General features: G+C 43.8%; 1 protein-coding gene across 5 annotated transcripts in view; it reads right to left on the bottom strand.

Moving 5' to 3' along the window:
• The window catches only part of SNTG1 (syntrophin gamma 1), a 1,229,644-nt gene that overhangs the window by 778,782 nt on the left and 427,114 nt on the right, over positions 1 to 23,748 (bottom strand). The window lies entirely within an intron of this gene.

Genomic DNA, 23,748 nt, shown 5'->3' with positions numbered 1-23,748 from the left:
TTTTATGACTATATTCTTCCAAGTCTTAAAAAGGTTATGAATAGGTAATGGTCAATAAAGTGTTATGCGTCAACACAAGTGATGAGCGAACGTGTATCTGGGTGCTCTGATGTGCTTGACACTAGTTGAGCATTGGCTGGTGCTCAGATTGATTGCTCCAGGCCTGCCCCACATGTTTGATGCCAGTTACACAGCCAATAAACATGTGGGGATTGCCTGCCAGTCATTGTAATACCTTAGCTATCTTGCTAGTGGCATTACTGTGATTGGCTGGCCACATTACTTCATCAGAAGTTAGATAAATGACACAGTATACCCAAAATTGATGTGTATAAGTTGCACTAATATACTATTATCCACAAAAGTGATATATATATATATATATATATATATATATATAAATATATAGAATCAACCACCAGGGTGCGCTGTGCCCAATTGCAGTGAAACCACTGCTTAAGAAGGTAAAAGCAAAGCAATATAACAGGGACCAAAAAAGAAGAAAAACATACATGGCAAATAACTATTAAAAATATGGCTTTATTAAAGGAAATGCCAATGATTTACTCAAATAAAAACAGAAAAACCACATCCGCGAGGCAACAGGATTATAAAAATTAACAAGCAATATGGCCCCCACAATATAAAATATATATAGTTAACAAGTTGTACACCAAACACTATAGCATGTAAGGATAAAATCTCTCAATGTGAAATTATATAAAAAAAAATATATAAACTATATATGTGTGTTAAAAAGTATGTTTATATGAAAATTGTCGTGTACAAAATAAAATAAAGTGAAGATAATTTCTTCACCTGACTCCAAAAAATCCCATACATTTATAATGCATCATAAATATCTATTGCACAAAAGCCAAGTGAAAAAAACAATGTGTAAACCAAGAAAAAAAGGGGGGTTTAATAAAACAGGGGGTTAATAAAACCCAATAATATAACCACCAAAACTCCAGTAAGGTGCAAAAATTATTAAAGTGATAATGTGCTGTCACACCACTCAGAAATAGTTAAAGTGCACTCCTGCAAATCACTATCAGACAATCATAGTAATAGCGCCTGTCTGAATGTGCATGGTATAAAGTGCGGCTGTACAAACAAAGTTATAAGATCTCTCTACCTGTGGGGGCTCTCTCCTGTGCCAGCGCATACCCGACGCGCGTTTCGGTATTAAACCTTCGTCAGGGGGTCTTCTTATTCATTCATACTACGGGGCAGGGATTCACAGGCAGGGCGTCCGCACAGGCGCAGTCAGCTGGACTGCATATGAGGACAGACGGGCAGTGCTCACTGCACCTGCCCAAGGCAGGAGAAAAGAGCGCAGGCGCCGGCTCATTTCAAAACAGCGGTGAGGAGGCGGCGCCCGGCGCCAAGAAGATTTGAGTGATGGCTGTGTGGCGTCTGCAGCAGGGGGGAAAGGCCTGCCTCCTTGACTGAAGAAAAGGTATTTAGGACAAATTACAAAACTGATTATTTCGGCAGTTACAGCACCCAGAACTAAAAGAGCCACCTTGTCAGAATGCAGCATTACTGCTGCACAAGGTGGCTCTTTTAGTTAAAAACGCCTGGTGGGGTGACAGGTTCCCTTTACCATGCTTTTTGTGAAATTATGGTGGTATTAAATTTTTAATAACAGCATGGTCTGCTACAGGTGACCACATTTTTTTGTCCCCAAAATTGACTAGCCGTACAGTTTAACATGCTTTGTGTGATATTATGGTGGTTTGAAATTTTTTAAAACCACTTGGCTGCTACAGGTGACCAAATTGTTTTTGTTCTTAAAATTAACTATTGTCATCCACAAAGTTTAGGCCCCTTCACATGTCTTGGTCATTCTTCTACAGGAAAAAACAGTACTGGTGAGATTCATAGTCCATGTCCGTGTGCTATCCATATGTACGGCTGTGACATCAGTGTGTTCATGTGTTATCCATGTCCATGTGTTTGTGTGTTATCTGATATTAATAATCTGGGAAAGGGGACAATATGCCTAAAGGTTCCCAGGCTACTAATAAAAGCTCAAAGGTGTTTGGTTTGCCTTTACTGGTTTGTTTTTGGGGGCCCCAGAAAAAAATTATGTAGGTTTCCCCTATAAATTCTAACCATCAAAAGCCAAACAGATAGCTGTGGGCTGATATTAACTGCCAGGGAAGGAGCCAGTAGCCATGACTTTAGCCCCCCACCCAGACTAAGAACATCAGCCCTCAGCAGCCCCAAAAATGGTGCATCAATAAATTGTACCAAATCTGGGGCTTAGCCTCACTCTTCAAACTTACCCTGGTGCGGTGGCAAGTGGGATCAAAAATTTGGGGTTGATGTTAGCTGTTTTATAGCTGCTGACATCAAGCCCAGGGGTTATTAATGGAGAGGCATCTATAAGGTGGGTGCAATGAGAGGGTGGATAACAGCAAACAAGGGGGACTCATGGTACCAGACTGTTAGTGTAGAAGCAGGAGCTGAGGAACAAATGGAGGATGGCGAGGAGGAAGATGTGATGAGCAGTCAACAGGCAGGAGATGAAAAGGATAATGATCCCTTCTTTGTTGTCTGCATTTGGCAGGAAGGGACAGAAGAAGCAAGCTTGAGTGTTACCCCACCACCAACACACCATGGACTTCATCCTCATGGAAGCCCCCAACACATGAGCGCCTTCTTGCTGCACTGTCTTCCATATAATGCCCATATTCTTAGGGTTAGAAACAGTGCTAACTACTGGGTTGCCACTCTGTGAGATCCACGGTACAAGATTATATTTTACCAGGTGCTCCCCTCTGGAAAGAGACATGTGCATGCTGGAGTATCGAAACACGATTGTAGACAATCTTAAGAGTGGATTTCTCCAAGACAGCAATGAGGCATACAGTGTTCATCACAGTTCTAGACTTCCAACAACAGAAATGTCAAGGCATGCAGCTGTATCTCAAGCTCAATATCAATGTCATCAGAGGGAATTTGGACCATTTTGCATTTTGGTCTTCAAAAATGGAAGATTTACCTGAGCTCAATTTTCACGCCTTGCAGGTTTTGTCATGCCTGGCAACAAGCGTTCTCTGAGAACATGTCTTCAGCGCTGCTGGTAGCATCCTGAAGGATAAGCGCATCTCGCTGTCCACTGAAATGGTAGACTGCCACAGCCTAACCTCATCAAATTGAACAAGTCATGGATCTTCAATGACTTTTGCACACCAGTCGCACACTGTCAGACTTGACGATGGTGCTGTTTTTAGCGTCTTGCATTGATCTAGTGTTATTGCAGTCTGTGCTATCTTTGTGATGTCTTCTGTACCTGGTGTTGCTAATGCTGCTGATATTACAAACAATTTTTTGAAATATGGATACTCAATGTTGGGTCTCCATCTGGGGGATTACCTGTAGTGGAAGATGTTTCAGAGGCCCATTATACTGCTTCTACTCTTGTAAAATTGAGGTCACTTTAGTTGTGTGTGACAATAATTTTTTGAAATGTGGAGACTTCGAAGTTGAGTCTCCATCAGGTGGGTTGCCTCTTGTTGAAGGGGTGTCAGAAGCTCATTATATTGTTTATACTCTGTGAAAATGTATGATACTTTTGTGGTGTGTGACAATAATATTTTGAAATGTTTTCATTTCAAGTTGGGTCTTCTTCTTGTGTGTTGCCTGCTGCAGTAGGGCTCTCGGACAGCCAGGCCAGCACTTACTTTCAGTCAACTACCTGTGTTACAATCCTTACATTTCTCTAACATTAATGCTCTACTAAGATTATATTTGACTGACTGCTTCTGTGCCATTATAAAATGTTCTAATGTGCGGCAATTGATAAGTCAACTACCTGTGTTACTATCCTTACATTTTTCTATCAATAGTAATATACAAAACTGATGCTTGTGCCAACTGAGTGTGGCTGGGAAACAAAGACAGGAAAAAAAAAACAGGTTGACTGTTGCATGAGGTATCATGGCTCCCAGCTAAGTAGACTAAAGGTAGCTTCACACTCAGCAACTTTACAATGAGAACGACAACGATCTGTGATGTTGCAGCGTCCTGGATAGCGATCTCGTTGTGTTTGACACGCAGCAGCGATCTGGATCCCGCTGTGATATCGCTGGTCGGAGCTAGAAGTCCAGAACTTTATTTGATCGTCAGGTTGGCATGTATCGTCGTGTTTGACATCAAAAGCAATGATGCCAGCAATGTTTTACATGGAGCTAACAGCCAGCTACAACGATAAGTGAGTCGCCGTTACATCACTGGATCGCTCCTGCATCGTTCTGGAGTTGCTGTGTTTGACGTCTCTACAGAGACCTAAACAGCGACGCTCCAGCGATCGGCTCATTGTCTATATCGCTGCAGCGTCACTGAGTGTGACAGTCCCTTAACACTGCTCCTTTACGTATCATGTCTTAATTGAAACTTCAATTCAAAGCTCTAAATGCTGGCTTAAACCTGATACGTCATGCATGGCCCATGGTTGTGCCATTATCACATTTCTACTGTGGGTCAATTGATGCCACTTTTCCTGGTGCCTGCCCATCATTTTTGTAAATGGTCTGACTTTGACTCCAACTTGGGTCTCCTTCATGTGTGTTGTTTGAAATTGGCAGACCTCTCAGAGCACCAGGCCTACACCTGTCACTCATCCATCTGTTAGTGATCAATGTTTCAGTTAGAAATGCTGGTCCAAGCCCTGTCCTATGCATACATGCTGCACAATTATACTATTTGTACTCTGGGTCAATTGATTCCACTTTCCCTGGTGTCTGCCACTTATTTGAGCTGTTTGGAAAGCCTTTTGTTCCTCCTCAAGGTATTGTGTATATGGTTTTGCCTCCCACTGAATTCAATAAAGTTTGGGGACATTCGTCAAACTGAGCCTTGAAAGGTTTGCTCATCTCTAGTCACCACTTCTGTATTTTACTCCTGGTTTTGGCTTTCAAATACAAATGTAAAATACGGATCAAATTCTGAATGTGAGAATGCAGACTAAAGGTAATGTGTCAGCAGGTTTTTGCTATGTAAACTGAGGACGGCATTAGGTAGGGGTTAAACACTGAATTCAAAGACGTGTCACATGTCAGGCTGTGTGCTTGGTTTACTCAGACTGAAGCTTTAATTACCTAGTGATTAACATTGCTGTGACTAGCTGACCCAATGCTTGCAAGTCTGACTCTGCTTCCCTCACTGATAGGAAGCTCACTGTCTATAGAAAGTGTACACGGATCCTGATATTAGCAGGGGCAGCTTTGTACTGCATAGCTAAATCTAAAAACTCTATGTCAGAACCACTTAACCCAATAAACTAAGTGATACATCATTGGATTCGGGGTTTCTTTGCCTACATCATACTGCTCTCAGATAAGTTAGCAAAAACCAAAATATAAAAACAACTAGGGGCGCTGCACGAAGGGTTATTGCTTAATTTTTCCCCCTGCTGCAAATAAACGGACACAACTACCAAAATGTCCGGTGAAAAAGTATAAAAAACACAAACAACTATATATGTGTATATATTTGCGCTGGAGGTCCCAATTGATTTTAAAAACGAATGGTGACAAGACTGTCTACATAGGATGAAATTACTATACCGTGACCAAACAGTTACCTAATTGGCATATTATTTACCTTCAATTCAAAATGTATATACACAAGCTGCCGTCTCCCAGGTGTATGCGCAGCAGTGACTCTTGTGAAGATGTGTGAGGAAAGGGTGTTAGACCTGTCCCGGCCGGTGACAGTCACCCCTTACCTCACAGGCGATGCTGCCGGATTTACCCTGAAGAAGGAGTCTGCCGACTCCGAAACGCGTTGGATTAAGCCTTTTGGTCCTAGGTGCATTCCGTCAGCCGATCACGTGTATCATCACGTGCATGTGACGTCACGCGAGGTCCTGCAGCTTCACTGCACCTCGCCGGCAACTTGCTTGTAGGAGCGCGGTCTTACCGCTGAAGATCCTGGATCATCGCCTGGAACCTGCCTGAGGAAGCGCGGTCTCACCGCTGAAGATCCGGCAGCATCGCCTGTGAGGTAAGGGGTGACTGTCACCGGCCGGGACAGGTCTAACACCCTTTCCTCACACATCTTCACAAGAGTCACTGCTGCGCATACACCTGGGAGACGGCAGCATGTGTATATACATTTTGAATTGAAGGTAAATAATATGCCAATTAGGTAACTGTTTGGTCACGGTATAGTAATTTCATCCTATGTAGACAGTCTTGTTACCATTCGTTTTTAAAATCAATTGGGACCTCCAGCGCAAATATATACACATATAAAATTAGCAAAAACCAGCTAACAGATTCCCTTTAACTGCCAAAGATTTGAGAAGAATCAAGTGTAAAGCAATCAGGAACTCTTTATCTTCCAGTGCTGTCATATTCCAGAACTGCAACCTCCCTGGATTGCCATGCTCAGAGACATGGCTGAGGTAAGGAAGGCTGAAACCTGACCACCACTGAATATGACTCAGACATTGAAACAGTAAAACCTTATCCTTAAGCCTCACCCTCCCACATTACACAAATACACATCACCTGATATAATTTAAGCTGATAAACATTTAGGTTTACACAGTTTGTAGTTGAAAAATCTGCATAAAAATCATAATATGGCCAAAATACTAACTTGTCCGATAATTGTGCACACAGTGTGTGAAGCCAGTGGGATACAGGGTATACTCAGGCTGGTAATAGAATGGATCATGGGTACCTGCATTATTCTAAAGACTCATTAAGATATCCTTTTTTCAAGAATGTGTTCAATCCATGTGGAGCGCCCGCTGAGGCCTAGGGATACTTGGTACCGGGTCCGGTGGTCATTAAAGGGGTGGTCACGGTGGCAGTGACCCGGTCAGTGGCCCTGGACATCCAAGTTAAAGGAAAGGACTTTAAAAGAGTTATTGAATTAAAAAATAAAGTTTGTCCGTGACGACACCTGTGGTATTCGGTCAGGGATGACCAACGCTGCTTAAAGGGGTCCACTGGGGTGATGGTACTGCAGCAGGGATGGTATGGCTTCCCACAGGTGAAGCTGGCTTCCCACAGGTGAAGCTGGGTCCCCAGGGCTCCTGGTGTAGTAGGGACAGGTGGTAGATGGTGTAGAAAGAATCAGAGGACACAAAGTTGCAGTGTCTTTACCTTTAACTGGTGTAAGGCAGCCACAGTCCAGGGTACGGATCACAGTTGCTGGTGAGGTCTGGCCAGCTTGGAAGTGATTCAGGAATCCCCCTAGCCAGGTGGGGTTGGAAGCCTTCCTCTCTGTGCTGTGTTGTAGTCCTTTGCTGCCTTAGGCCCCACACAAGGTCCTCACTTTCTCTCTGTCCCTTTTAGTAGGACACTACCCGCATGGCAGGCAACTCAAGCCTTTTTACAGGTGTCTCTAATTATGACTCCGGGCGTTATGTGCTGCTGTGCCTTCGGGTGTTATTGGTGGACAGGCGACTTGCAATCTCCTGTCCGCCGGTTTCTGCTGTGGGGCATGCAGTTACCCCCACAACCTCGATCTTCTGGGCACCGGTATTCTGTGCTTCAGCAGCGTGCAGGAAGCTCAGTTGCAGCTCCCCTCCAGGTCTTCACTCTCCTTTGATCACTCTCCACAGACTGTCCTATCTCTCTCTTTCCTTTCCAGGAGCTGCAGAACCGCGGATCTGCACGGCCTCAGCTTTCCTTACAGGAGCTGCAACACCTCACATCTGCATGGCTCCAGCCTTCTTCCTCTCTCTCCACTCTCCTCTCACAGACTACCCCAACCCTCACAGACTGACTTAACTCCTCCTCCAGCCAGAATATATAAGGAAGTTCCCTGAATCCGTGTCTCGAACTCCCCATTCTGGCCTGGAGTCAGAACAGTGTTGCATGTACTGGTTACCTGTTAAAGGGATCCTTCCTCGCTTCCAAACATGTCATCACCCTCCCCGAGAGGAAGGCAATACCACTGTAACAACCGGTTACCTGGGGTGTTATACATGTTTTTCACTGGTAGAACAATTATCTTTTTTCTAGACAGTGTATCACTTAGACATGTCTATCATTTATCTCAGTAATTTATCAAAATCACTTATAAATATGGTCATACCAAATTACAGGGAGCACACAAATGTCATCTACAGTATGTACTATCATTTTTAAGACTATAGTGGGGCAGAGAAGCAATTATTTTTTTCGGCATAGAATAAAAACACTGATGGTAAAAATGCACTGACCAAACACTGATGAATATAATTTTATTTTTCACACACTAGAAAAAATAAAGCCAAAGACCAGAGGACAGTGGCGGATGGGGAAAAGTCAGAGAGATTGAAGTGCAGTGTCCACCCCCTGCACTTGCAAATAAAACTTCCAGGGTGGAATTCTCTACAATTTCCAACCAGCAAGGTTTGGATTTAATGAGCATAAAATGGCCTTTATACACATGGCTTTAGTTAGGGCGCCTAAGGTAATGACAACAGATTCCCTTCAAGAATAATTGCCTACCTAAAAAATATTAGCCCCACAAGCATCTTATTTCATTGAAAAAAGGAAAAAAGTCACACAAAAAAAATCTTAGAGTGCATGTTAGGTGTCAAGTTCCCGCTTCTGCACAAGGGGAATCTCGAGCCATCTCCGCTGCGGTCTCCCATTCTTATCCAGCCGCAGTGGAGTCTGCTCAGCAGAGACGTCGGTCCCAGCGTCTTGCTCAGTCTCACTCTGTACAAAGAGTTACTGCTGCTTTTCCTGCTTCTGCCATTGAAGTCAGTGTTGGGCGGCGGCGAGCAGATGCTTTTGGGGCTAAGTCCTGCTTTTCTCTTTCTGAGCATGCCCAGGGCAAGATCTCCCATTGGAGATCGAGGGTCACATGCTCAGGTACTGCAGCACATCCCATTGGTCCTCCAGGAAGGTCCTGAAAAGGCAAAACTTTGGTAGCAGCTTCCCATTGGTCCTTTATTGGAAGGTCCTGAACGTGCTGCAACTATATAAGCTGCGCATGACCGCACGGCCATGCGCTAGTGTACATTTGTAAATGTGTGTGTGTTGTGAGTGAAAGTCGCTCTTTAAATAACCCTCCCTATTGGATGACTGTTCGCGGAAGGTGTATGTTTGCTATCTAGCGCCCGGCTTAGCCATCAGCACGTAAACACACAGCGTCTTATTGCTGTGACCGCCAGTGCGGCGCCTTGTGCTTTCACAGCGCTTTCCTGACCCAAGCCTGGGTGGTTAGTGGCGTTCGCCAGTGCGGCACTGCATGCACTCTCGTGCTTCTATTGCTGTCACTCTGACACCTCAGTAGCGGTGTTGAGCGCATGAGGTCTATGTACTCAAATCCTGTATCTTGGTATTGAGTTCTGAGACTCATTGCTTGCGCTCTTGGTGCGGTACCACGGCCCTGTGACGTAACAGGGTTCGCTTCCTTCACACAGGGTGAGGTTAGCCCATGTGTGTATTCACTTTGTACCGCCATATAGTCCGTCATTACTTGGCAGCAGGTTCCATCTCTGCACGGTGGACCCCGGGCTGCGAACGCACCATACTCTATCTGTCTTATTATTTGGTGCGTTCCGCTAGCCCTAACATTACACTAGCGCCAGGGTCTGGCTAGTAATGACGGACAAACAGCAATCCTTGCGGTATATCCAGCAGCTGGAGGGTAGGTTGGCGGCTCTTGAGAGCTCAACCTCAGCTGTGGATGTTACCGCAGTTGCTGTACAGGCTGCTAGCGTGGCTGCAGCAACCTTGTCCATTGCCACCCCTGTTCCGACATTATCTCGCCTCCCGCTGCCAGAAAAATTTTCTGGTGATAGCAAATTTTGTAGGGGATTCGTGAATCAGTGCTCTATTCACCTCGAGCTCCTGGCTGCACGTTTTCCCACAGAGCGGGCTAAGGTGGGATTTATAGTGTCTCTCTTGTCGGACAGGGCATTGGAATGGGCTACGCCGCTGTGGGAGCGTGGCGATCATTTGGTGCAGAGTGCTCCGCTGTTCCTGAGCACTCTGAAACAGGTCTTTTTAGGACCTCAAGTCACCCATGATACTGCGCTCCAACTGCTGGCATTAACTCAGGGTGAGTCCTTGGTCAGTCATTTTGCCGTCCAATTCCGCACTTTAGCTTCTGAGCTGGACTGGTCGGATAAAGCCCTTATCCCCATATTTTGGAGGGGCCTGGCTGATCACGTTAAGGACGTTAAGGACGCTCTGGCCACTAGGGAGATTCCTGTCACACTGGAGGAGTTAATAACTGTCTCCACTCGAATTGACCTCGGTTTTAACGAGTGGAGGTTAGAGCGAGCCCAGTGTAGGCAGAGGTTTCGGCTGGCTCCTACCTTCGCCAAACCTCTGGAATCTCCGGTCCTGGTTCCTGAGTCACATGAGGCCATGGAAGTGTCACAAGCGGGATCTAAGTCCCGGACCGCTTGTGCACTCAAGGTCTGTCATGTTTGCCAGCAGTCAGGACATCTAGCCACCAGATGTCCTCAGCGGTCGAGGAAACGTCAGCGTCTAGTGGTAGTAGGTGGAGGTACACTAGACATGGCGACGTTTGCCTCTAAATTGTCCTTTAAGGGGACAATTATTATAGGCTCATTCTCCCACTCGGTAGAGCTCTGCGTGGATTCTGGGGCGGAGGGCAATTTTATGTCTTCTGCCTTCGCCCAACGTCACGCCATACCCCTGGTTATGCTAGCTCAACCAGTAACGGTACGAGTGGTGAATGGGTCGACACTGCCCTCACAGATAACACACCAGACCATCCCTTTTACTCTGTCCATGTCGTCATCTCATCAGGAGATTATATCTCTGCTCGTCATTCCTGAGGGAATTGATGAGGTCCTCTTGGGAATACCTTGGCTACGGTACCACTCTCCTCATATCGAGTGGTCCTCAGGCAGAAATCTGGGATGGGGCGAATCTTGTGGGGGTAGGTGTCAGAGGGAATGCGTTCAGGTTGCTACTACAGAGGTACCCGCAGATCTATCCTCTCTCCCCAAGCAGTATTGGTCTTATGCAGACGTGTTCTCCAAAAAGGCGGCGGAGATCCTTCCGCCCCATCTCCCCTATGACTGTCCTATTGATCTCTTGCCTGGTGCTGAGCCTCCCCGGGGTCGAGTCTATCCGTTATCTCTCCCGGAGACGGAGGCAATGTCACAGTACATCCAGGAAAATCTGGCAAGAGGATTCATTAGGAAGTCAGTGTCACCTGCTGGGGCAGGGTTCTTCTTCGTGCAGAAGAAGAATGGGGAATTGCGTCCATGCATAGACTACAGGGGTCTTAACTAGTGTTGAGCATTCCGATACCGCAAGTATCGGGTAATGACTTTCAAAGACGTAGCGGCTTGTGATTGGTTGCGGCCACGCGACCAATCACAAGCCGCTACGTCTTTGAAAGTCATTAACGCGCTCATTTTTAAAAATGAGCGCGTTAATAGCTTGCGGTGACGTCGCGGCTTGTGATTGGTCGCGTGGCCGCGACCAATCACAAGCCGCTACGTCTTTGAAAGTCATTAACGCGCTCATTTTTAAAAATGAGCGCGTTAATAGCTTGCGGTGACGTCGCGGCTTGTGATTGGTCGCGTGGCGGTCACATGGGCGGCCCGCGACCAATCAGAAGCCGGGACGTGATTCTCAGGTCCTAAAAGCGCTGATTTTGAACAACGAAGCCTGCCGGTTACCCGCGCTGAGTTCAGGGGCCGCCGGAGAGGTAAATATATCAATATTTTTTATTTTAATTCTTTATTTTACACATCCCTATGGATCCCAGGGCCTGAAGGAGAGTTTCCTCTCCTTCAGACCCTGGGAACCATGAGAATACCTTCCGATACTTGATTTCCCATTGACTTGTATTGGTATCGGATATCGGTATCGGCGATATCCGATATTTTTCGGGTATCGGCCGATACTATCCGATACCGATACTTTCAAGTATCGGACGGTATCGCTCAACACTAGTCTTAACGCCATCACCGTTAAGAATAAGTATCCTTTGCCCTTGATATCTGAGCTCTTTGATAGGCTTCGGGGAGCAAGGGTATTTACTAAATTAGATCTGCTGGGTGCTTACAACCTGATTTGCATCCGTGAGGGGGACGAATGGAAGACGGCTTTTAACACCAGGGATGGGCACTATGTATATCTGGTGATGCCCTTTGGGCTCTGTAATGCCCCAGCCATTTTCCAAGACTTTGTGAACGACATCTTCCGGGATATGCTTTCCACCTCGGTCGTAGTCTATCTGGATGATATTCTCATCTACTCTCCAGATATTGACTCCCACCGGAGAGATGTTTGCAAAGTCTTCGACCTCCTACGGGCAAACTCCCTCTATGCCAAGTTGGAGAAGTGTATGTTCGAGCAGGAGTCCTTACCTTTCCTAGGCTACATCATCTCTGCCCAGGGATTGGCTATGGATCCTGCCAAACTACAGGCTGTGATGGACTGGCAGGAACCCCATTCTTTTAAAGCGGTGCAGCGCTTTATGGGGTTCATTAATTATTATCGCCAGTTCATTCCGCACTTCTCAACTTTGGTAGCTCCCTTGGTTGCCCTCACCAAGAAGGGGGCAAATCCCAAATTGTGGTCTGAGGAGGTCTCCAAGGCCTTTAACTCCATAAAGTCACACTTTGCTAGCGCTCCCATCCTACATCGCCCCGATGTTGATAAGCCATTTATCATGGAGGTGGATGCCTCTTCTGTTGGTGCTGGAGCAGTCCTCTTCCAAAAGGATGCTCAAGGTCGGAAGCATCCTTGCTTCTTCTTTTCTAAGACCTTCTCACCAGCAGAGAGGAATTATTCCATCGGGGACAGGGATTTGCTAGCCATGAAGTTGGCTTTCTCGGAGTGGAGACATCTCTTGGAGGGAGCACGTTTTCCCTTCCAAGTCTTCACAGACCATAAAAATTTGGTGTACCTGCAGACAGCCCAGCGGTTGAATTCTCGCCAGGCCAGATGGTCCTTATTCTTCTCCTGGTTTCATTTCACCCTCCATTTTCTTTCTGGGGAGAAGAACATTCGGGCCGACGCTCTCTCTCGCTCCGTTGTGTCATCTGCGGAGGAGGAAGAGGAGCCTCGGCTTATTGTCCCCACCGAGAGCTTGAGAACTGTGGCCCCGATTTCGCTAGAGTCTGTGCCTCCGGGCAAGACTTTTGTACCATCCAGTTTGCGACCGGAGGTTCTCTCTTGGGCACACTCGTCCAGGGTGGGTGCACATTTTGGTTCCAAAAGGACATCTGAGTTACTGGCGAGGACATACTGGTGGCCGCATATGGCTCGTGATGTCGCAGAATATGTTCGGGCGTGTGTCTCTTGCGCCAAGAACAAGTCCCCTCGGCATCGGCCAGCTGGTTTGCTTTACCCTCTGCCGGTGGCGGACAGGCCCTGGGAGATGGTCGGGATGGACTTTGTGGTGGGCTTACCCAAGTCTCGTAACTGCACCATTATCTGGGTGATCACCGACCATTTTTCCAAAATGGTGCACTTGGTGCCTCTTCCACGGCTACCTTCTGCACGGGCGTTGGCTGTCTTGTTCATCAAACATATCTTTCGCCTACACGGTATACCAGACAAAATTGTTAGTGACCGGGGTCCCCAGTTTGCATCTCGATTCTGGAGAGAGCTTTGTTGTCTACTCAGTATTGAGTTGAATCTCTCTTCGGCATATCATCCCGAGACGAATGGGTTGGTAGAGAGGGCCAATCAGACCTTGGTCACATATTTATGACATTTTGTTTCTGCCAGGCAGGATGACTGGGCATCCTTGCTACCGTGGGCAGAGTTTGCGCTTAACAACGCCGTAGCCGACTCCACCGGTCAGACTCCATTCCTCCTAAATTACGGCCAGCATCCGCGTGTCCCTGTGCCCATGCCTGTGTCTTCTGCTGACTCCAGGGTGGCAGACTGGGCTGTGGAGGCACGGGACATTTGGGACCGCACTCAGGATGCCATTCGGGCCTCAAAGGAGAGAATGAGGTCCTCCGCCGATGCTCATCGGCGTCCCACTCCGACCTTTGCTCCTGGCGACTTAGTGTGGCTCTCCGCCCGTAACATCAGGCTGCGTGTTGAGTCCACTAAGTTTGCACCTCGCTACTTGGGTCCCTTCAAGGTCCTTGAACAGGTTAACCCTGTGGTCTACCGTCTGGCCCTTCCTCCACGCTTGGGTATTACCGACACCTTTCATGTGTCCCTCTTGAAACCCGTATACATGTCCCAGTTTTCCGAGTCAGCTGCCGGGACATCGGGTTCGTCTACGGACAATTACGAGGTGAACGCTATTTTGGGGTGCAAGGTGGTACGTGGCAAAAAGTTCTATCTGGTGGATTGGATGGGTTATGGCCCAGAGGACAGGTCCTGGGAGCCTGCTGAAAACATTCGGGCCCCACAGCTCATTGCTGCCTTCGAGCATAGCGTGGCCCACGGAGGGGGAGGTCCTAGGAGGGGGGGTAATGTTAGGTGTCGAGTTCCCGCTTCTGAACAAGGGGAATCTCGAGCCATCTCCGCTGCGGTCTCCCATTCTTATCCAGCCGCAGTGGAGTCTGCTCAGCAGATACGTCGGTCCCAGCGTCTTGCTCAGTCTCACTCTGTACAAAGAGTTACTGCTGCTTTTCCTGCTTCTGCCATTGAAGTCAGTGTTGAGCAGCGGCGAGCAGATGCTTTTGGGGCTAAGTCCTGCTTTTCTCTTTCTGAGCATGCCCAGGGCAAGATCTCCCATTGGAGATCGAGGGTCACATGCTCAGGTACTGCAGCACATCCCATTGGTCCTCCAGGAAGGTCCTGAAAGGGCAAAACTTTGGTAGCAGCTTCCCATTGGTCCTTTATTGGAAGGTCCTGAACGTGCTGCAACTATATAAGCTGCGCATGACCGCACGGCCATGCGCTAGTGTACATTTGTAAATGTGTGTGTGTTGTGAAAGTCGCTCTTTAAATAACCCTCCCTATTGGATAACTGTTCGCGGAAGGTATATGTTTGCTATCTAGCGCCCGACTTAGCCATCAGCACGTAAACACACAATACAGCGTCTTATTGCTGTGACCGCCTGTGCGGCGCCTTGTGCTTTCACAGCGCTTTCCTGACCCAAGCCTGGGTGGTTAGTGGCGTTCGCCAGTGCGGCACTGCATGCACTCTCGTGCTTCTATTGCTGTCACTCTGACACCTCAGTAGCGGTGTTGAGCGCATGAGGTCTATGTACTCAAATCCTGTATCTTGGTATTGAGTTCTGAGACTCATTGCTTGCACTCTTGGTGCGGTACCACGGCCCTGTGACGTAACAGGGTTCGCTTCCTTCACACAGGGTGAGGTTAGCCCATGTGTGTATTCACTTTGTACCGCCATATAGTCCGTCATTACTTGGCAGCAGGTTCCATCTCTGCACGGTGGACCCCGGGCTGCGAACGCACCATACTCTATCTGTCTTATTATTTGGTGCGTTCCGCTAGCCCTAACAGTGCATGAGCATTGTTTAAATAACCAGACTTCTTGTAGCATTCTGGTCCATAATTTCTCTCAAGCAAATCTCAGTGCAAGGTATGGTGGTTTGGTTAGGTATGGTAAAACCTTGTCACTCTGGCCAGAAGATGTGCTGCATACAGCAGTTAAACAATAGTTTTTGATATATACAGTGGCATGCAAAAGTTTGGGAAACCCTGTTCTAAATTACTGTTGTGAACAGCTAAGCAAGTTAATGATGAAATAATCTCTAAAAAGCCTAAAGTTAAAGATGACACATTTCCTTTGTATTTTAGGCAAAAAAAAATTGCAATTTTATTTTTCATTTTAAAAATTACAGAAAGAAAAAAGGGCTAATGCAAATGTTTCTGCACCCTTGGAGATTTGTGTGCTCAAATAACTTTGACCAAGGCTTCAGACCTTAGTTAGCCTGTTAGAATTATGGCTTGTTCACCATCATCATTAGGAAAGGCTAGGCGATGCAAATTTTCCAGCTTTATAAAAACCCAGCCTCCTCTAAGCTTTTGCCAAAAAAACTGCAGCTATGGGTTCTTCTGAGCAGCTGCCTAGCACTCTAAAAATGAAAATGATGGAGGCCCACAAAGCACGAGATGGCTATTAGAAGATAGCAAAGCATTTTCAAGTTGCCCTTTCCTCAGTTTGAAATGTAATTAAAAAATGGCAGTTAACAGGAACAGTGGAAGTCAAGATAATTTCTGGAAGACCAAGCAAAATTTCAGTCAGATCTGCTCATAGGATTTCTAGAAAGGCAAATCAGAATCCCTGCTTGAATGCAAAGGACCTTCAGAAAGATTTTGCAGACTCTGGAGTTGTGGCACATTGTTCTACTGTTCAGAGACACCTGCACAAATATGGCCTTTATGAAAGAGTCACCTGAAGAAAACCTCTCCTGCATATTCACCATAAAATTCATCATCAGAAGAATGCAAAAGAACATCTAAACATGCCTGATGCATTTTGGAAACAAGTCTTGTGGATCAATGAGGTTAAAATAGAACTCTTTGGCCACAATGATCAAATTTATATGTGGAGAAAAAGGGGCACAGAATGTGTGGATAAGAACATCATGCCAACCATTAAGCATAGGGGTAGATCAATCAAGCTTTGTGGTTGTGTAGCAGATAATGAGATGGGGAACATTTCTCGGGTAGAGGGAAGAATGGATTCAATGAAATGTCATCAAATACATGATGCAAACATGACACTATCTGTAAAAAAGTTGAAATTGAAAAGAGGATGGCTTCTGCAAATGTATAATGATCATAAACACATATCAAAATCCACAAGACTACCACAAAAGGAGCAAGCTGAAGGTTTTAAAATGGTTTCAAAGTCCCCTGAACATTATTGAAAATCTGTGGCTACACCTCAAAACAATAATACCCGAAAAGATAATGGACACCAGAGCTATAAAAGTAACAATTTTATTGAGAAACAAGTTTCTAAAATATTACACAAAAATGTTAAAAACACAAATACAAAAAATGATGCAATGAAAAAGAGAAGGGAAAACCTAGTACCACGCACGGATACAGTTAATGGTTATGGAGCAAGCCAAAAAATACTGAGTAAGCAAACCATACATACACATAAGTAAATCAGCTCCCTGGCAAGATAACTTAAGCTAAAAGTACCAGACACAGGATAGTTACTAATCAAAATATATAAACCGTGTTAGAAAATATATAAGTAGCTATGCCAGGGGGAGGAAAAAATAGACTCCAAGCTCAGTAATATAGCAGACAGCAAGGTGGTAAAAAGATGCACTGAGGAATTAATCCAGATGAATCCCCTATGAAACGGAGGCAAATAGAAGCAGTGCCAGAACCTATGCCTGCCAAGTGGCTTGAGGGGATATAGATAACATACATAGCCAGTATACTCAAAGACCTGATACCAACCTGCTGCCGCTGCTGCCGTGCGTGGACAAGAGGCCCCGACGCGCGTTTCGCAATGTGGCTTCTTCGGGGGGCGCGCTCGCATTTTTGTGTAATATTTTAGAAACTTGTTTCTCAATAAAATTGTTACTTTTATAGCTCTGGTGTCCATTATCTTTTCGGGTATTATTATATTTTATATGGCGGAGCATATACATTGTTTGCTCTTTGTATAGGTTTACACCTCAAAACAGCAGGGCATGCAAGACATCGCAGGAATCTCACAGCACTGGAAGAATTTTCCATGGAAGAATGGATGAAAATCCCCCAAATAAAAATTAAAAGACAATTGTCTGGCTACAAAAAGCATTTAAAAGCTGTAATACTTTCAAAAGCAGGTGGCACTAGGTACTAACCATGCATGGTGCCAAAACTTTTGCATTGGTCCATTTTCCTTTTTGTAATTTTTACATTGTCTGCAACTATGAATTGTTTACATAATTAGCATGCCCAATACAATGCCATAATCTTATTCCTGTTATGAAAAATAAAGGTACAGTATATTGTCACCAAACATATTGTACCTTATAATAATTTGCGAACACAATTATTGTGTTCATGAGCACTTGACATAGATTTTACACAAAACTGAATGTTTTTCCACATGACTTTAATGATAAGTGCTACATTAGATATGTGAAAAATGTACATACATACAGTCATGGGCGAAAATGCTGGCACAGTTGAAATTGTTCCAGAAAATTAAGTATTTATCCCAGAAAATTATTGCAATTGCTCATGTTTTGTTAGACACAATTTTTTTACTATGTGTGGAGCAACATAAAAAACATAGGAAAAAAGGGCAATTTGGACACAATTTTGCACAAAATCCCATAAATGGACTAGACAAAATTGTTGCCACCTTTCCAAAGTCGTGGGTAAATAACTTTTTTCAAGCATGTTATGCTTGTTCAGACTCACCTGTGGCAATTAACAAGTGTAGGCAGTATGAAAATAACACATGAAACCATATAAAAAGGGGAGGAGTTGACTCAATCTTTGCATTGTATGTCTGTGTGTGCCAAAATGTATGTGAGTAAGCCAAAATCCTTTTGTGAAAGTGTCTTGTGTGGACAGATGAGACCAATATAGAGCTGTTTGGTAAAGCACATCATTCTACTGTTACCGAAAATAGAATAAGAAAAGAATATAGTACCTAAAGTCAAATATGGTGGAGGTTCAAACATGTTTTGGGATTGTTCTACTGCCTTTGGCACTGGGTGCTTTGACTGTGTGCTAAACATCATGAAGTTTGAAGATTACCAAAGGATTTTGGGTTACAATGTAGTGCCCAGTATCAGAAAGCTGGGTTTGTGTTCTGGGTCATGGGTCTTCCAGAAGGACAATGACCCCAAAAATCTTCAAGAGTCAACCAGAAATGAATAGAGGCAAATTGCTGGAGAGTTCTGAAGTGACCAGCAATGAGTCCGGATCTAAATCCCATTAAACACTTGTACAGACAACTTAAAATTGCTGTTGAGAGAAGACACCTTCAAATTTGAGAGACTTGGATCACATTGCAAAACAAGAGTGGTCCAAAATTCCAGCTGAGGGGTGTAAGAAGCTTGTTGATGGTTATAGAGAGCGATTGATTAAGTTATTTATTCCAAAAGATTTGTAACCAAATATTAAATTGAGGGTGCCAACAGTTTTGTCTGGCCTATTTTTAAGATTTTGTGTGAAATTAGGTCCAATTTGCTTTTTTCTCTGTTTTTTTGTTTTGTTCCAATACACAGAGATGAAATAAACATGTGTATAACAAAACGTGTAATTGGAATAATTTTCTGGGAGGAATACTTCATGTTCTGGAAGAATTTCCAGAGGGCCAGCACTTTCGGCCATTACTGTATATAAAATTATGGACAGCAGGAACTCAAATGTAAATTAATTGGTTTTTCAATACACAGATTTTTGCTTTCTGCGTTCCTATTATTATTCATTTGCTTTCAAGATGTTTAATTGTGCAAAACTAATAAAACTATTTTTCAATTAAATCTCAGAAAGATATAAAAACAAATGTGCATTTTCATTTACATTTTGTATTTGTTAATTTAAATTAAAAGAACATCAACAGAAAATTTAAAGCATGTTCGCGCATAACAAATTCCACATTTTTTTGTGCAGAAAATCTGCTGTGTTTAACTATCCAAGCAATGTGGCTGTGATTTCATGAAAACTCTTGCCCACTGCATGTTTAAAGACACTGTTGAACTGTGCATTTTTTGTGCTTTTTTGTGATTTTTTTCTGAAAAAACACAAATAAATAACACATATAAAATATGATTACAAAAATGCTTCTAATTAAAACACCTTGCAGAATCAAGGTGCTAACAAAATAAATTAATGAAAATGCCACTGAACCTCAAAAACATATCAAATAAATATGAAAATGCAGAAAAAAATGCAGAAAAAGTACAATAATCATAGAAGATTGTTATTGCTTAAATGGAATGGACACCTTCAGAAAATATAAAGATCAAAAGCAATTGAGAAAATAGCCATGTTCACACAATGCATTTGCAGTGTGTTTTACTCTGAAGAGAGAAGCTCCTGCAAGAGCTGGGTACACAGGGTGTTCAAGCTTAATAATAAATTAGCATAAATTGTCCAAAATACATATAAGGCTGGCACTTGAAATCAATATTATAACCACCATTCTGATGACTGCCACCACCAGAAATATGATGAGATGTAGAATGTAAAAATATCACATTTTTTTTAAGATAAATTAAAACAATATTATCAAGGGGGAAAAAAAGCAAAAATGTTTCACCATGAGAGACGCCACTAAATCCCAAAAGGGAATTGATAATAAATTAGTAGAAATATTTAAATATAGTAAGGAATAACAGCCATAAAGCATCAGTGCTATTGCTATACAGATAGTAGAACCCACATGACACAGAACAATCCCCAATAAGTATTGAGCAAAAATAAATATAACAATAAAGGTGGAAACAATCTGCTGTCACAAAAGATTAGTGTATATCTAAAATAGCTACCTGACGATGTGAGTGGTGACTCCCCACCTCGACGCGTGTTTCATCGCTGGCTTCTTCTGGGAGCTTAATAATATCTCTATGCATCCAGGCACCAGTCTCACAAAGCAGTGGATGGACCCATTGGCTTACTGTAACGAGCTGCGTACTTCAGAGCATTGTTCTGACTGATTGGTAGGGGTCTCAGGACACCCACAGATCACAACCATATCACAATCATTGGGGTAAAAAAGTGCTTAGCTTAGACCTTCTGCCTTTTTGTTTCAGTGATCAGTGGGACACCCAACAAGTCAACTCATGCGGATGAAAACTTTCAACGTATTTATACAACGTGCAAACAAAAAATGTCCGGAAATGACAGTTGCATTATAGAGGATGAGAGCAGAACTGATTTCATAGTTCAATAAAAGGGAGTCACTTTTTTGTGATTTAGAAGGCTGGAAATTTCATTTTTGTTCCAATATATTGAGAATGTGAATAATGGTAATTCTCTGAATATTGTAAAATTAATCATGTTTCTCTGACCTGAATTGTAGTACTCGTATAGTAATGTTTCAGAATGAGAGCGCTATATTTATCCAGTGCCAAAATAATGAAAAAAGAAGACCTATGAAGTTAATATAAAGGAACTGGAGGTACAGAAGATAGCTATATTTTATTGCAGCATACATTGGAAAATCTCATGCATTTACATTTAATATGATGCAAAATGATTATTGGATTTAGCTTGGCAGATAAGTGCTGATCAGATAATTCATTTTAAATAAAATCCGGGAATTATTCATAGAGACAAATTTGATCCTGCATACATGATATTCTATTGCAAAAGATCAATAACAATTTTTTACTTAAAGCTGAAATGCAGGTAAAAATAATTATTTTACAAAAGGATTATAATAGAAAATATTGATGAGCTAAACTGAGTGAATTAGTAGCAGTTGCTTTGAATTTATTTGATTATAAAACCCTATGACATAAATGGGTTATCTTGGATTAGAAAAAGGCTTTGATTTTTTTCCAGAAACATTGCCCTGCTCATAGACTGTTGATCTTGTAGTCTTGTCATATTTCTATGAAGTCTTTAAGTATTCATTTTCGGTCAGGTTAAAAAAAATGCAGTAATAATGTATAGGCTATGTTCACACAGCTTTTTCTGAGATGTTATAAAATGAATTAATCAAGCAGAAACCAATTCGGGGAAACTTTCCTTTTTTGGGGCAGTTTTTGAAGAAATTTTTCTGCTCCTGAATAATTTCCTACAGCAGTTTTGAAAGAGTGTTTGTTAGGCTTGCCGGATTGCAATGAATAAAAATAAATAGAGAAGTGCAATCATAACCCGGGGGCCACCATCCAGAGATGTATAACTGCTGCTAGAGAACAATGATGGAAGTAAACAGCGAGCGATCGCCAAAAAATGCACTGTGCTTAACGCCACACAGTGTGAACAGGACTCAGAGTACCCAGCTCGGTTACTACACGGAGTGGTACTGTGAGAAGTAGTTAGCGTACTAAACCCTGTTAAATGTCACAGGGGAAGAAACACAAAGGTAGAAGCCGCTCTGCCAGTAAACTGTGCTAACCACGAACGGGAAGCAGAAGTGGAGTAATGGAAATTAAGTCAAGTGCAAGATCCTGTCGCTTTCTCAGAGAAGTCTAGCCTGAGGGTTGGACTTGGTCTGCAACTCAACTGTGCTAACAGCACACATGAAGGAAACAGATGCTAAGCCAAGGAGTAATTACCAAGTCCTAACCCTACTTGCCCACATAGTAGTCTCTGTATATAGAGCGACACACTCGACCATGCAACCAAAGTGGTAGAGTATCCACTCACATACACCACACATTAGTGATACTAACGCGCCCGTGTGCACCGCTAAAGGTCTTTTATACCCAAGGCTCCACTCCAAACATTCACGCCAAGTCAGCCGAGATGTTGCCCGAGGGCCAATCCGGAGCTGCCACCTCATCGGTGCAACAACCTTCTGACCACCAATGAGGAGATGCTACATCACAGACATGTTCAGTAGGGAGATCTCTGGACTTAGACTCCCAGGCATCAGGCTGCACCTGCATATCGCTGGTTACCATTGGCTAGACTGGAAAACCAGCAGTAACCAAACAGATACCATGAACCTGAGCAAGACACTGAGACCGACATCTGTGCTGAGCAGCACTAGAAGCGGCTGGGCAGAATGGGAGACCAGAGCACCAGGCAATGCTTGGGATCTATCCCACGCCAAGGGAGAATCCTGACTCCTAAGAGTGTTTATCTGAAGAATTTTGATACTTCTGTGCTCAGATTGAAGCAGATGCCTTCAGGATCTTCTTCAAAAAAGTACTGTATTTTCTGGTGTATAAGACTACTTTTTAACCCCTGAAAATCTTCTCATAAGTCGGGTGTCGTCTTATACGCCAGGTGTCGTTTTATAGGGTAGATGTGGAGTAAACTGCGGTTGCCGCATATTGTGGGGGGAGCAGTCCCAATGACGAGGTGAGGGGGCGCCTCACCGGGAAGGTGTAAGTGAAGCAGAGGCACAGAAGGAGATAATAGGATACAAGGGCGAGACAGATGAGTGAAAAAGGAGTGTTTTTCTAGGCACAGCATCGCTCTCTCTCTTTTTTGCATACCCCTGGCATCCCAGATGCTGACAGTTTGCTTTACTTACACCTTCTTGGTGAGGCGCTCCCTCACCTCGTCATCGGGACCACTCCCCCCCACTATATACGTCGACCACAGATTGCTTCGCACCCACCCTATAAGACGATACCTGGCATATAAGACAACCCCCGACTTTTGAGAAGATTTTATATTTTAACTGGAAAAGTTGGGGGTCGTCTTATACGCCCAGTCATCTTATACGCCGGAAAATACGGTAATATGTTCTTTTTTTTATTTCCACAAGGCATCTTCAAAAATCTCAATTCTGAATTCAAATTTAGAAAAGAAAAAGACATTTTCTTTCAGGCGGATTCTCCTCGGAAACCATCAGACAACAATAAAATGAATGAACACACATTTCTTTGTAAAAATGACTTACTGTTCATATGTTCAGGCTTTTTAAAGTCTTGTATCTGCTACATGTGATTTGCATGGACCAGCACAAATCCACATACCCAGTCAGAACCCCCACTTTAATGAAATGTGCCGTATCGCAGCAGACATATACATTGCTCACCCTTACTGCCCTGTGCCACATTACAGGTAGATGTTTTGTACTTCATAATGCAAGTCAACGGTAAAGCTCAAAAGATGCCTTGTAGCTACCCAGACATCTGTAAAGCATTCTGACATTGTTTTTGCTTTAAAAAAAATTATGATTTCGTAATTTTTCGTTGAAGTGAAAAAAAATTATTGAAAAATAACAGTAAAAAATACTCCAAAAAAACCCAAT

Source organism: Ranitomeya imitator, chromosome 6, assembly GCF_032444005.1.
Source record: "Ranitomeya imitator isolate aRanImi1 chromosome 6, aRanImi1.pri, whole genome shotgun sequence".
NCBI lineage: Eukaryota > Metazoa > Chordata > Amphibia > Anura > Dendrobatidae > Ranitomeya > Ranitomeya imitator.
The sequence above is the reverse complement of the archived record's forward strand: the minus strand, read 5'-3'. Positions and strand labels throughout refer to the sequence as shown.